General features: G+C 39.7%; 1 protein-coding gene across 6 annotated transcripts in view; it reads right to left on the reverse strand.

The window, feature by feature from the left end:
- Positions 1-15,960, reverse strand: part of LOC118896555 (spermatid perinuclear RNA binding protein) — a 192,869-nt gene that overhangs the window by 129,564 nt on the left and 47,345 nt on the right. The window contains exon 1 of one of the 6 annotated variants that reach the window (XM_036854475.1): positions 2,744-2,764. The exons of the other annotated variants lie outside the window; for them this stretch is intronic. The gene's annotated coding sequence lies outside the window, so the exon portion shown is untranslated. Of the gene's footprint in view, positions 1-2,743; positions 2,765-15,960 lie in introns of those variants that run through there. 6 annotated transcript variants of the gene reach the window in all.

Below are 15,960 nucleotides of genomic sequence, written 5' to 3' on the forward strand. Positions count from 1 at the left end.
AAGACCCTTTCAGGGGTCTACAAGGCCAAAAGTATTTTCACAGTAGTACTAAGGCATTACATGCCTTTTTAACTCTCATTCTCTCACAAATGTAGAGTTTTCCAGAGGCTACATAATGTACGGAGATATAACAAAATGAAATGCATCACATTTTGAAGCTCAACATAATTCAGTGAACCAACATTTTCCAAATGACCAATGTAACAATGCTACAAAACTATGTATGGATAAAGATCCATTCAAAATGCAACAGATCAGGTACTTCCCTGGTGGTCCAGTGGTTAAGAATCCATCTTGCAATGCAGGGGATGCAGGTTCGATCCCTGGTCGGGGAATTAAGATCCCACATGCTGCAGGGCAAATAAGCCCGCGCGACACAACCAGAGAGAAGCCGTGCACTGCAATTAACAGCCCACATGCCGCAAGTAACACCAGACGCAGCAGAAATATAAATAAATAATTTTTTTTTAATGCAACAGATCAATACATTTTAATGTGACAAAATATGAAAAGCTCACTGAGCTGGTTTCAAATCCATTAAGAAACGACTATTTGTCAAGTTTTGGTTTTTGTTTTTTTTTTTTAAATAAATTTATTTATTTAATTTATTTATTTTTGGCTGAGTTGGGTCTTCGCTGCGGTGCACGGGCTTCTCTTGTTGCGGAGCACGGGCTCTAGGCGTGTGGGCTTCAGTAGTTGTGTCTCATGGGCTTAGTTGCTCCAAGGCATGTGGGATCTTCCGGACCAGGGCTCGAACCCATGTCCCCTGCATTGGCAGGTGGATTCTTAACCACTGCACCACTAGGGAAGTCCGAAGAGGAACTGGTATAGTATTAAAGAAGAATATCCGGGCTTCCCTGGTGGCGCAGTGGTTAAGAGTCTGCCTGCCGGTGCGGGGGACACGGGTTCGAGCCCTGGTCTGGGAGGATCCCACATGCCGCAGAGCAACTGGGCCCGTGCGCCACAACTACTGAGCCTGTGCTCTAGAGCCCGCGAGCCACAACTACTGAAGCCCGTGTGCCACAACTACGGAAGCCCGCGCGCCTAGAGCCTGTGCTCTGCAACAAGAGAGGCCACCACAATGAGAAGCCTGCGCCCCGCAACAAAGAGTGGCCCCCGCTCACTGCAACTAGAGAGGGCCCACGTGCAGCAGCGAAGACCCAATGCAGCCAAAAATTAAATAAATGAATAAATAAATAAATTTAAAAAAAAAAAAAAAAAGAAGAATATCCACAATTATCAGAAAAGGCTATTAAAATACACCTCCCCTGTTTCAAACTCAAATCTGTGTGAAGCCAAATTCAACCGGAACAACATACCACAACAGACTAAATGCAGAAGCAGCTATCAGAACCCAGCTGTTTTCTATTAAGCTACACATTAATGAGATTTGCAAAAATGTAAAAGCAATGCCACTCTTCTTGCTAAATTATTTTGTGTTTTGGGAGTTATTTTTCACTTAAAATGTATCATTTGCGGGAAGCGGGGGAAATGGGTAGATGTTGATCAAAGGGTACAAAGTTATAGTTATGTAGGATGAATAAACCTAGTAATCTAATGTCAAGCCTGATGGCTATAGCTAATAATACTGTACCGGATACTAGAAATTTGCTAAGACAGTAGATTTCAGGTGGTCGCACCACCAAAAGAAAAAAAAGGTAACTATACCAAAGATGGATATGGTAATTAGCTCGACTATAATAATCATTTCAATAGGTATATGTTTATCAAAACATCATGTTGTGCACCTTAAATATATACAATTTTTATTTTAAAGTCACCAATCAACATTTGTAGTATGAGAGAGAGAGAGAATTTATAACTGCACAGTAATAGTTCTGGAAGAATACATGCTAAACTCTTGACCACAGGGGTTGCAGTCTGTATATGACAGGAATTAAATAATTTCATTTTTATTTTGATTCTATATTACTTTAATTTGCATGTATTACTTTTGTAATTTGAAACAAAAATTTAAAACCTAAAATCTTAAAAAATATATTTACGTATATATAATTTAACATTTGTTATTACTTTTAAATGAATTAATAAATATATACATTTTTAGCTGATATGATTTCTAATAATATAAACTTCAACAGATACAACTCACATAAACAAGAGATCTTTGGGGTCCTCAATAATTTTTAAGTGTGTAAAGGAATCTTAAGTTTAGTAAGTTTGAGAACTGCTAGCCTAACTACATGTAGGTTGATTTTGGTGTTCCCATACTATGCCCATTTTCCCTGGGAAATGAAGACATTTCCCAGGAAGGAACCATATCAACACTGTACGACTCGGAGCAGCTCTTGAGCGCAAAATGAATTTTGCTCTCATTTTGCAGTAAGCAGTCCTCTTACAATGAACTACTACTTAGATTTTCAGTGAAAGGATCTGGCAAAAACATCAACCATTCTCACTGATTCCCATTTCATAAAGAATAATCACTTAGCCATATGACCTGTTTTAAGTAATCAAGAAAAACAGTACAACATAGCATACAGTACTTATTGAGTCCATAGCCTATGCCAGGCACTGTGCTTTACTTACATTACTTCATAATCCTCACAACCCTGCAAACAAAGTATAACAGGGCAGGAAAGAGACTCGGATGCACTTGACAAAGGTCATACTGTTAATAAATGGTGGAACCGGGGCTCAAAATCAGGACTGTGCGACTCAAAGTCCAGTGTTCTCCCCACTCTACCAGGTTAGCTCATTAACACTAGACTGGAAATCAGACCTGTCGCCTGCTCTCTTCGTCCTTGAGCAAGTCACAACTTCTCTCAGCCAGTTTTCTCATCTACAAGATAAAAGAGTAAGTCGAGCTGATCTCCAAAGTCCCCTCCATAACTAATATTCTTAGATTATAATTCATCACAACCTCAAGCCTACAGTTTAGAGTAAAAGGCCTTTTGTATGTTTTTCTGAACAGAACAAGAGAAGCGAAACAAGTAATGGGGAAGTAATGAGTAAAATTAATAGACTAGGATATAGATTTTCATGCTTTAATACTAACAATCATCATAAAATATACTATAAACACTAAGCAGGCACTGTGTACCTCTTTCATTCCAAGCAACCAGAGCTTCCTTCTCTGACATAAGCTTGGGCATTCAGCCAGCAGACATCTCTGAAGGTGGTAAGAACCTGTCAGCATGCAACACACGAACACCTCAGCGAAGGATTGCTATGAGGAGCAAATACCTCATCGTTATCTTGTATAGGGAGCACCATCTCTTCTGTGAGGTAAATCATACAATAATCAATGGAGATATTGGCCAAGCATTTCTGAGAAAAGGAGGGCAAGCTGCAGGAAGCTGAGAAAACTGACACATGGCACTTCAACATTAAAAACAAAAAAAACCAAGAAGAAATGTATTGATTGCAGAACAGTATACATTACGCGGTTTTACCGTATTTGCATTGCATTGATATTTGTCTAGGCTAGCAAAATTTAGACTTCTTTCTACAAAAACTACAATTTGAACACAGTTTAATGTGTGCCAGACACTGTGCTGAGCCCTTTAGAGACATCACCCTCTAATTCTACTCTGCAGAGTTGTGAGGTATTATATTCATTTTAAAAGGTGAGAGAAGGTCTTACAGCTAGTAAGTGGCAGAGAAAGGATTTGAAATCTGACCAATTCCAAAGCCTGTACTCTTTATGACATGTTTTTGCTGGTTCCAGAGAGAAAAAAACTCATCCCTTGGTCAAAGGAGAAAAATGATGTGTAATATTTGAGCCAAGTTAAAAGGGCATTTTAAAAATTTTAAATAAAAAGTTTTTAAAAGCTTGAAATCCATTTATGTAAGTATCTACTGTTTAGATATTACCAAAAGTCACAAGGTCACTGTCAAAAATCTATACTTCTTTGCACATCTATCAATACACTTAAACTCAGGACGTTTGAGATGGCTGCTGTTGCTACAGCTTATATTCTTTTTATGCTCACATAACCTAAAAAGAAAACTCTTTTGTCCAAAGTAGCCAGGAAGCTATCTTTTACATCCTTTTTACCCAAAATCCAGCATATCGAAGCAAATTACTCCAGTGCCTATTACTTAGGAGAAGTCACGTCATTCAAAACACAGTAAAAAGTGACAAGGTTTATGAGGTGACTGGCCACTTCCAGGGGAATAACTGAAAATTGGCCTACTAAAGTTCTTTCAAACTTTAAAAAAGATACAATTAGGGTTTTTTTCAACAGGGGCAAAAAGTGTAATTACAAAATCCTTCAACACACACAATTTGAGTTATTCTTCTTTGGAAGTGAACGACCACTTTTTTAAAGTATCTTAAAATGGAAAGTCAATCAAGTTCTAGTACTGTTATGACTAATCACTAATTACTCAAGCAAATCAACTTATGATTTTAAAATCAAATAACAATTCACTAAAAATAAATGGAAAGGAAAAAAAGAAATATAGAATTTCTAAGAACACATCTCAGTAGCTATAATGCAATTTCTTCTAATTGTTTATAATAATGTCCATTAAAAAGTTCCAAAGGTTATTTCCTATTTTGCTTTTCCCCTATGGAATATGGATATCAATTGGTCAGGAGAAAGTGGTTTTATTACTGCAGACACTAACAAGACCAGCAAACTCAACTCCCCTTCCCTTGTATGCTGTCCTGCTAAAACAGCCTTGGTCCCCTAGGATCAGGGAAGATGATCTCTTCCATTTGCTGCTTTTTGCAAACTTTTGGAACCAAATAGACATGGATTCAAATCCCAAGTCCACAACTTAACAGTTAAGTGATTTCAGAGCTACTGAACAAAGCCTTAGTTTTCTTATCTGAGATAGAGAAACCTTTCTGAAAGGCTAGTGTAAAGATTAGAGATAATATGCATAATGTTTGTCTGCTATTAGTACTGTTAATCATTATGTGCCTGACACTTTCTTTGTAATGCTGCTGTTGTTTGTAAGTATAATAACATCCACTACTAAATAACATTAAAGATGATTCTCTTTATTTCTCACTGGCAAATCAGAGATGGGTGACCTCTAATACAAACCTGCTATCGTTGACCTGGTCATAGTAAAGATTTTTATTTTAATTGTTTAAAGATTTTTATTTTAATCACTTAAAAAAATTTCAAACTGCTTAATGGGTCAGGAGTTTCACTTTGGAGTGATGGAAATGTTTTGAACTAGGTAGGGTAGTGGTTGCTCAACACTGTGAATGTACTAAATGTCACCAAACTGTTCACTTTAAAATGATTAATCTAAAAATTTTAATTTTCAGAAGGAACAAGGAAAAAAAATACCCTAATTGTTCCTACTGAACGTCATTAGGTGCCAGAAATGTGACAAGTTGAACTAAGTTTATTCAAAGTTTTCTGGTCTACATTTCTAATGCAGCAGCCTGACATGGTGGAAGGAGCCAAAGCCTGGAGGTCAAGAAATCCACTTCTCATCCCAACTCTGCCACCAGTGAGGTGTGTGATTTTGGACAAGTGCCTTAACCACTCTGGATGTATCTTGAGTTCTACATCTGTCAAAGAACAAAGCAAGACTAAAAGAATCTCACAGGTTCCTCACAAGATTAAGATGTTACACGTTACAGTTCTGGCAAACAAATTATGTGAAATAAAATTGCTTAGATAAAAAAAAATTACAATATATGCTACATCTGCAAAATTAACTACAACATATATAATACAAACTAAAAGCCTCCAACACCTCCATTGGACTGAAAAATGTAAGTTATCCTAAATAGGAAAACTTTCTCATTTCAGGGTAATTGGGTCCTGTTGACTCCTATTTACTGGAAAACAAGAACAAGCTCCATAAGGATATTGCCAAAATCATATTCACTGACATGATGATCTAAGCACAAAGGAAGAGAATTCAGAGATGACTAATGTGGTAAGCTCAAGGTCATTCTAAACCAAGCTGGTGAACTGCAAGTTTTCAACTAACAAACTCAATGATGTCTTTTTATTCAACTATTTAAAAATGCATTAAGGGGACTTCCCTGGTGACGCAGTGGTTAAGAATCCTCCTGCCAATGCAGGGGACATGAGTTCAAGCCCTGGTCCGGGAAGATCCCACATGCTGTGGAGCAACTAAGCCCGTGCGCCACAACTACTGAGCCTGCGCTCTAGAGCCCTCGAGCCACAACTACTGAGCCCACATGCCACAACTACTGAAGCCCACGTGCCTAGAGACTGTGCTCTGCAACAAGAGAAGCCACTGCAATGAGAAGCCCGCGCACCGCAACGAAGAGTAGCCCCCACTCACCGCAACTAGAGAAAGCCCGCGTGCAGCAACGAAGACCCAACGCAGCCAAAAATAAATAGATAAAATAAATTTATTAAAAAAAAAAAAAATGCATTAAGTATAGAAATATAAATATCATGCATCATTAGATAGCCTATAAATAAAAATTGTATACATTAATCAACAGTATTTTGCAAATAATTCTTTTTTCCTATAAATAACCTTGGGGTTAAAAACTCCTCCTGCTACAAGGCTCTTGAAAAGGATATAAATCTAAAAGGACTTTATTCTGTTCTTGAATTTGCCTGGAATAGAAGCTAAATCCTCTGATATCTTCTGGTATTTTGTTAAGTGTAGGTTGTTAAAGAAATGTTTTGGCAACTAACACCTTAACTGCCATTAATTAGCATAGAGGGCTTGTCTTCCTCCAATACACCTCTAAGTCCTAAGGGAAAAAAGAAGGCTATGGCATGATCATGCAAACCTTTTAACTCAAAGTGATCTCAACAAAGTGATCAAGGTAACTAGTTCAGAACTCTCATTCTGTTGTTTTCAAAGGGGTAAGACAGACACTCCTTAGACATCCACAGCCAATGAATCAGCAGTAAAGGGACACTCGAAGGACAACATTTAGATTGTATCAAGCTGCTGAAGTGCTTTACGATGTAAAGCAGCTTATCTAACAAACTTAGTGAAACAAGTGGAGCCACTTACAAATCAAAAGAAAAGTTTGGATGACTTATCAGAAGTTTCCCAAATCAATTATCTAGATTCAGACCTCAATAATAGATTCAGAATTGAATCTTACTTCTCTTTTCTGCCATTAGTTGTATCAAAATGAAGGCATAAAGCCACAGATGCACATCCTTTATAAAAAGATTCCTGATTTTCTTTCTATCAGAACAATAATCATCTGGTGTCACCACCACACTTGCAAACTCAATACCAAAACTAAACTAAACCTGTCCCTGATCCCACCTCTCCTGGCTTCCCGACTTCTCTTCAGGACACCCCAGCCGGCCCCGGCAACTACGCTTGAAACCTTGTAGACTTGGAGCTCAGTCCTCACATCCAGTTACCAAGTTTCATCAGTTCCAAGGCATCCTTTTTATACCCACTTGCACTACCTTTATCACTTTTTTCCTCAAACTGTTACAATAGCATCTTAATCAGTATATGTGTTCCAGCCTCTTTTCACATAAAGTTGTCAAATTCATAAAGGTAGCTCTAATAATGTCATCCCTCCACTCTTGCTCAATCAAAACCTTTCACTGAAGCCTCACTGTCGACAGAAAAAAGTCTGAATTCCTCATTCTTACATTCAAGGCCTCTATCAGTGACTCCAATATTCCACTCCAAACTTACACTCTACCAATTCCCTTCATATTCCCTTATCTTTAATTAAGTGAACCACTTGTTCTTTTCCATAGAAATGTTGAGCATTCTTATTTTGCCTACACAGTTCCCTCCATATGGAATTCTCTTCTGCATTATCTCATAATCTAATCCCACTTTTTCCTGTGACTTAGCACAGGTACCACATACCACATCCTCTCTGAGGTATCTCCCTTATTCCCCTTAGCAGAAATAATTCCTCGCTCTTCTAAATTTCTGGACCATTTTAAGTACTTACTTTAAAAAAAATTTTATAGATATCTCAAAATCATACCATCACCTCCCCTCATAGACCGTAAGCTCTTAAAGTTCAGGGTCTATGTTTTATCTTTGTATCCCCCAATGCAACTAGCATAGTACATAACAAGTACTCAAAATTATAACGAATAAATAATAAACCCTATTAGCAGTCTCAAGAAAGGATATTCAGGGCTTCCCTGGTGGCGCAGTGGTTGAGAATCTGCCTGCTAATGCAGGGGACACGGGTTCGAGCCCTGGTCTGGGAAGATCCCACATGCCACGGAGCAGCTGGGCCCGTGAGCCACAACTACTGAGCCTGCGCGTCTGGAGCCTGTGCCCCGCAACGGGAGGGGCCGCGATAGTGAAAGGCCCGCGCACCGCGATGAAGAGCGGTCCCCGCACCGCGATGAAGAGTGGCCCCCACTTGCCTCAACTAGAGAAAGCCCTCGCATGAACCGAAGACCCAACACAGCCAAAAATAAAATAAAATAAATAAATAAAGTAGCTATAAAAAAAAAAAAAAAAAAAAAAGATCCACAGGTTGGAAGAAAATTTGAAAAAAAAAAAAAAAAAAAAGAAAGGATATTCAGAAGAAGAATCAGAAATACATCATAAAGACGTCAAGGTGCACAGTATTCCATAGGAAAAACCAGAATTCCAACTACACACTATAACTATAATATCCTTTACCAAAGTAATACACTACAACTAATAAAAGAATAGTTCACTGAACAAATACTCAAGTGCCTACTTAGTGCCAGGCACTATTCTAGATGCTTTAGAATCTACAGAACACAAAACCAACATTAATCCTTGCCTTTAAGGAGCTTATACACTAGTGAAGGGGAAAAGGCAATAAACAAAATAAGCAAGCAAAATATACTATAAGTTAAATGGTTTAAGTGGTATGCAGAAAAAGAGGCTGGGAAAAGGAGGCTAGGGAGGGCCAGAAATGGACGAACTGCCATTTTAACAGAGTGGGAAGGGAAGGCCTCACTGGAAAGGGGAGATATGCACAAAGACCTGAAAAGGATGGAGCCACGCATATATCTGAGAAACAGCATACTAGGCAGGGCAAACAGCAAATGCAAAGGACCTGAGACAGAATATGCCTGGCACGTTAAAGGAACAAGAAGGCCACTGTGGCCAGAATGGAGTAAGCAAAAAGAAAAGTAATAGGTCAGAGAGTAAAGAAGGGGGACTTCCGTGGCGGCGCAATGGTTAAGAATCCGCCTGCCAACGCTGGGAACACAGGTTCGATCCCTGGTCCGGGAAGATCCCACATGCCGCAAAGCAACTAAGCCCGTGCACCACAACTACTGAACCTGCACTCTAGAGCCCGCGAGCCACAACTACTGAAGCCCGCGTGCCTAGAGTCCGTGCTCCACAACAAGAGAAGCCACCACAATGAGAAGCCGTCGCTCACAACTAGAGAAAGCCCACGCGCAGCAACGAAGACCCAATGCAGCCATAAATAAATAAACAAACGAACAAATAAAGAGGAAAGAAGGGATCCGATCACTTACAGCCTTGATAGAACTTGACCTTTTACTCTGAAAAAGATGGGGAATCACTGAGGGTTCTGACCAGAAGGAGACAAAACCTGACTTACCTTTTTAAAAGGATCATTCTTGCTACGGTATTGCAAGCAGACTATAAGGGGGCAAAAGCAAAAATAGCTACTGCAGTAATTCAGAGGAGCTGATGTAGACTTAACTCAGTAGAGGTGATGAAAAGCGGTCAGAGTCTGGATATATTCTGAAGAAAGGACTGGCAAGATTTCCTGGTGGCTCAGATGTGCGTGAGAGGAAGAGAGTCAAGGATGACTCCAAGTTTTGGCCTGAGCAACTGGAAAGACGGAGGAAATTGCTATTTACTAAGATGTGGAAGACGACAAGAGGGGCACAGGAAGTAGGGAGTCTGATTTAGGACAAGTTCAGTCTGAGATGCCAATGAAATATGTAAGTGGAGGTATCAAAATAGGCAGTAACCTGGAGCTTCTGATAAAAATTTGGGAGTCATCAGCACATATATGGTATTTAAAGTTATGAGGTTGAATGAGATCACCAAGAGAATGAGAATAAAGAGCAGAGATCCCATGGGGCAGTCCAATATTAAGAGGTAGGAGTAATGAGGAAGAACCAACAAAGGAGACTGAGAAGAAGCCAAGGAGGTAGAAGGAAAACCAGCAGAGTGTGGTGTCCTAGAAAGCAGAGCATAAAGTATTTCAAGGAAGGAGGCATCTACTGCACCAAATGCTGCTAAAAGATCAAGTAAGAATTAAACTTGGTAGTTTTGACAACAGCAGTTTCAGTACGGTGATGGAGTTAAAGTCTCACTGCAGTAGGTTCAGGAGAGGACAGGAAAACTGTAGATGAGTAGAAACAACTTTTTCAAGAAGTTGAGAAATTGGGTTGTAGCTAGAAGAGACAGTGTGGTCAAGAAAAGGTCATTCAAAAAAATAATAGATTAAATAATAGCATATATATGCTGACTGGAATGAGCCTGTAGACAGGAGAATAATGATGTTGCACGAAAGAAGGAAGAACAGACATGATTTCAACTGCTAACAGAATTTCACCAGAAAAGTCAAATAGCTCAATGACGAGAAATTTCACTAGGTTAGTGGGCAATAATTTCAGAGTACTGTTATTCTTTGGGATATTCAAGAAGGGAGGAGGGCAACCCATAATTCTAATTCACATGCCATAGGAGGCTCAGAAGAGAGGCTGGGCCATTTACTGAGAAATTTCATGTTAGGCATTTTATATGTTATTTCATTTAAGCTCAAAATAAATTCATGAGGTATTATCTTTATGTTACAGATAAGGAACCAGAAGCTCAGAGAGAACTAGTAATTTGATTAACACACAAAGCTGGTGAGTGGTAGAGCTATGTTTCAAATTCAGCTCCTTCTAAGTATTAGGTAAGGAATTATTGTTAATTTAGAGGGTTAAAATAGTTTTGTGGGGTTTTCTTTGAGGTTCTTCTCTGTTAGAAATACACACTGAAGTAATTATGGATGAAAGCGTATGATGTCTAAGATCTGCTGTAAATACTCCAGCAAAAACAACAACAAAAATTGTGAATGAGGGACAGATGAAACAAGAGCAACAAGATGCTGGTAATTGTTGAAGCTACATGACGGGTACATGGACGTTCACCGTACTGTTCCCTTTTATGTACATCTGAAAATGCCATGATTAAAAAAAAAAAAATCCAGGTCCTCTGAGTCAAATTGCTCATTACTTCAAAGCCTGTCCTTAATTTCTGCTCAAACCTCCTTTCAAAAAAAGTTATGTGCTTCACAGCTTACAAACAATTTTCTTATCTTCTTTAATCCTCACTATAAATCTGTAAATGAGGGGTTTTATTCCAATTTTATACACGAGGAAAGAGATCTATGACTAGTAAACAGCAGGATCAGACCTCTGAGCCAAGTCTTTTTGTGTCAAAAACGTTCTTCTACTGCCCAATACAGCAATCGATGTTGCACCAGGGTCACCTCTGGGCATACCTATAAAGAGAGTCCACCCAAGTGCTAGCCCTTTCCCTCAGATTCATTGCTACTGCATAATCCTAGGACCCTGAGTTTCCTAAGAAAGACAAGCATTATTCCAGGTAGCCCTTAAAAAGACTTGTACTCAGGTGCTTGACTAAAAGAGGCAGGAGGCAGGTTTCAAATTTCCCCAGCCATCAACCTTCCTTGCCAAATTTGGGGACTATCAGGAATTTGATATACAACTTCTGAAAGGGTGTTCTGAAAGCCTGCTTATCTCTGCTCTAGGGTCAACTCTTTGTGCCTCCATTTCTTCAAATGTAATACTCAGCTGTTCACCTACACAACTATCATAGGGACCAAAGTCCAGGTATGTGAACCCTGAGCTCTAAAAATAAACGACACTACTAAACAATACTGACCAATTTCAAAAGCCAATTTTGTGTAACTCCACAACATTTACCACAAAGCTGGCTTATCAGAAAGCATCACAGTTGATACTTATTTTTAAGATACCATCTTTTAAAAAGCCTCATCACTACTACTTTTGATATCTGTCCTCCCATGCTAAACTTCACGTTATAAGCGTATTTATAGCTTACTTCAAAAACAACCGAAAGGGACTTCCCTGGTGGTCCAGTGGTTAAGAATCCGCCTTCCAATGCACGGGATGCGGGTTCGAGCCCTGGTTGGCGAACTAAGATGCCACATGCCATGGGGCAACTAAGCCCACGTGTGGCAACTACTGAGCCCGAGCGCCGCAAACTACAGAGCCCACACGCCACTAGAGAGAAGCCCACGCCACAAAGAAGAGCCCGCGCGCCACAATGAAAGATCCCGCATGTCCCAACGAAGATCCTGCGTGCTGCAACGAAGATCCCACGTGCCACAACTAAGGCCCAATGCAGCCAAATAAGTAAATAAATACATTTTTAAAAACAAAAACAACCGAAAATATGTATACCAAGGGCACCACATGTTTATTCTCTCCAGCTGCTAACCTACACTACCAAAATTGCAACACCTTTTCCCTCTAGTTCATTAACTTTACTAACTAAAACTGAGCTGTCCAGAGTTAAGTCAAGAGCCACCCAGTATCCAATAGTTCCATTAGGTTAAAATGTAGGTTGCCTAAGCTCTATAAAAGCCTAATCACTGCATGATTAGATGCAATGTTTGAGGAGTTTCAGACTTACTTGGAATTATAAACATCATAAGAATGAACTGCCTTGGGACTTCCCTGGTGGCGGAGTGGTTAAGAATCCGCCTGCTAATGCAGGAGACACGGGTTCAAGCCCTGGTTCGGGAAGATCCCACGTGCCGCGGAGCAACCAAGCCCTCGCGCCACAACTACTGAGCCTGCGCTCTAGAGCCCGAGAGCCACAACTACTGAGCCGGCGTGCCACAACTACTGAAGCCCGCGCGCCTAGAGCCCGTGCTCCGCAACAATGAGAAGCCACTGCAATGAGAAGCCTGCACATCGCAACGAAGAGTAGCTACCGCTCGCCACAACTAGAGAAAGCCCGCGTGCAGCAACGAAGACCCAACGCAGCCAAAACTAAATAAATAAATAAATAATTTTTAAAAAAAAGAATGAACTGCCTTCATCTTACCTTTTAGAAACAAAACACTACCCAGCTGTCTTAAAATGTACTGATTTTCAGTTAGGCTGACTGAACACAGGTAACCAAAGTTACGGACTCCATTTTCACATTAAGGGCCAATCTATCTAGGGAAGGACTTGTTCTTTACTCAAAACAATATTATTGGGCTTCCCTGGTGGCGCAGTGGTTAAGAATCCGCCTGCCAATGCAGGGGACAAGGGTTCAAGCCCTGGTCCAGGAAGTTCCCACACGCCGCGGAGCAACGAAGCCCGTGCACCACAACTACTGAGCCTGTGCTCTAGAGCCCGCGAGCCACAACTACGGCCGCCCGCACGCCTAGAGCCCGTGCTCCGCAACAAGAGAAGCCACCCCAATGAGAAGCCCACGCACTGCAACTAAGAGTAGCCCCCGCTCGCCGCAACTGGAGGAAGCACACACGCAGCAAGGAAGAGCCAATGCAGCCAAAAATAAATAAATAAATTTAAAAAAAAACAATATTATTGAGCCCTACTAAGAAATCTCAGGTCTGGCACAAAACATGCCTTTGAGCCTAAAGCCAGCACATGTCTGCTGACGTAAACTGACAAAACAGGTAAGCATCATAAAAAATAAATAAAAATCTAAATAGAGTCTTTAGGACAATTACTTTCTGGTTTAGGTCAATGGTATTAATATCGTTAAATTCAACTCATAAACAAAATGCTGATCTAACCAACTGGATATCATGAAAAGCCCTGGCACCTGGAAAACTGCATAGAACAGGAAATTCTGCAGGTGCAGTAAGAAACTACATCTTATCCATGACCCAGAAATGCCTTAGAATTTGTCACACAACCTGCTGCAGAATTCTCACTTTTCAAATGGAAATGAACCATGAAGTCACACAACGCAAAGCTGCGATTTTATTATTGACATAAGCAACTGCACCCTTTTGAGTTGTGCTAAAGTTAACTAAAGAAAGCAGATGTTCTACATAGTGTTAGTTATGTCAGAAATTAAGAGAATTTGAATATCAAATAACTAAAATTTAGGACTGCTTCATTCACTCCACAACACACATATTGTTGAGACAGACACCATACTTCTCAAAAATGATACACTTAAAGGACCCTCAGGACAAGAAATAAAAGACATGAAGGTGAGAGATCAGGTCATCTGGTCACCTCACTATTTAATGCAAGACCTAAAAGTTAAAGATTTGCAGATCTTTCAGGCTCAAACCATTTAAATATTCAGCTCACCATTAATCTGGTCTCATTACTTTATTCCTTTCTGTTTTAACTGACGTATAAATTTAACTTACATCTCTCAATAAACAGTTTTCTAAAATTAAACTGAATTATGAAGCCTCTCATAATTACCTGTAAGAAAGTTTTTCTACAGCTGAACAGAATTTTAAAAACAACCAATTTTCCAATAAAAGGGTCTATGCAAAACAAACGAAAGCAGAAGAGCAGTAAGATGGGTAATGGTGTCCAAACATGCTATAAAAGAGAGTAAACTATTAAGAATAGATCGGCTAGCATAGAAAGACTATCAGGGCTGGGTTTTACCAAGCTCAAGCAAATTAATGCCTAATAAATCAACTTACTATTTACATTTTTGCAATGTCAATCAGGACCAGATCTGGAGGCTTTTTACAACTAATAAACCAAACACAACATTAAATAAACATTTAAAAATCATTGCTGGGACTTCTCTGGTGGCGCAGTGGTTAAGAATCTGCCTGCCAATGCAGGGGACATGGGTTCGAGCCCTGGTCCAGGAAGATCCCACATGCCGCGGAGCAACTAAGCCCATGCGCCACAACTACTGAGCCTGAGCTCAAGAGCCCGTGAGCCACAACTACTGAGCCCATGTGCCACAACTACTGAAGCCCACGCGCCTAGAGCCCGTGCTCCGCAACAACAGAAGCCACCACAATGAGAAGCCCGTGCAACGCAACGAAGAGTAGCCCCCACTCGCCGCAACTAGAGAAAGCCCGTGCGCAGCAACGAAGATCCAATGCAGCCAAAAATAAATAAATAAATTTTAAAAATAAATAAATAAAAATAAAATGAAAATCATTTCCCCTCAAATAGAGCATAACCTGTCAATGGGCTTGGAAATGTGAAATGGATAGGTAATTATTTGCTAACTAAAACTTAAAAAAGGAAGAAGTATGCAATAAATCTGAAAAAGGAGGCTCAATGCCACTAGAAGAAGGGATAGCTCCATTTTTCTGTTCAAGTCACTCAGAATTAATCAATTTTCTGCAAAAAACATAGGGAAATGTATTATATGTATTATTCCTGATTTAAAAATTGAATTCACTGAGTGAGAAAAGTACTCTGTCTCTGGAAAGTCATGCTTAGAACTCAGAATGTCTCTCACAAGTTTCTGCTTGACTCAAGAATTCAAATCAGCACCAACACTCAGCTGCAGAAATGAGCCAGGAAAGATATGTAGACAGTAGAGTAAAGAATGAACAAACTTCAATTTGCAGATATCTCTGATATTCACAGAAGTTTCATCTCTATCCAAGTTTCTCATTACAAATTAACCCACCTAGTGCCAAACTCTGAAGTACTAATTATTATTTGACCAGGCTAAAAGGAAAAAAAGAACCAAAGAAATAATATCTATTACCCCTATTTACATAGTCCTAATCTTCCTGAAAGGTTTAAACTTGTTTTATATAAACCATCTCAATTCTCATGGGAGACAGATAAAGAGTCAGGTTTCTGGAGGAGAAACAAGCACAAACGGATTAAGTATCTTGTCCAGCAAGTCACCAGTGAAAATAAAACCAGACCCAATTATTTAGCCTACAAAGTCTAAACAACCTGCTCTCCTTGGTTCGTAATATTTTAAAGTGCCTACAAATTATCCCAAACCATAGAACTTCACGGAACAATACATATAATCAGAACACTATGCCAGAATTGAGTATTCTGAACAAGAAAGTACTGCTTGCCCCACATCACTGAAATGAACCAACACAATGGACTTGGA

The sequence above is a fragment of the Balaenoptera musculus genome, chromosome 6 (assembly GCF_009873245.2).
Source record: "Balaenoptera musculus isolate JJ_BM4_2016_0621 chromosome 6, mBalMus1.pri.v3, whole genome shotgun sequence".
Lineage (NCBI taxonomy): Eukaryota > Metazoa > Chordata > Mammalia > Artiodactyla > Balaenopteridae > Balaenoptera > Balaenoptera musculus.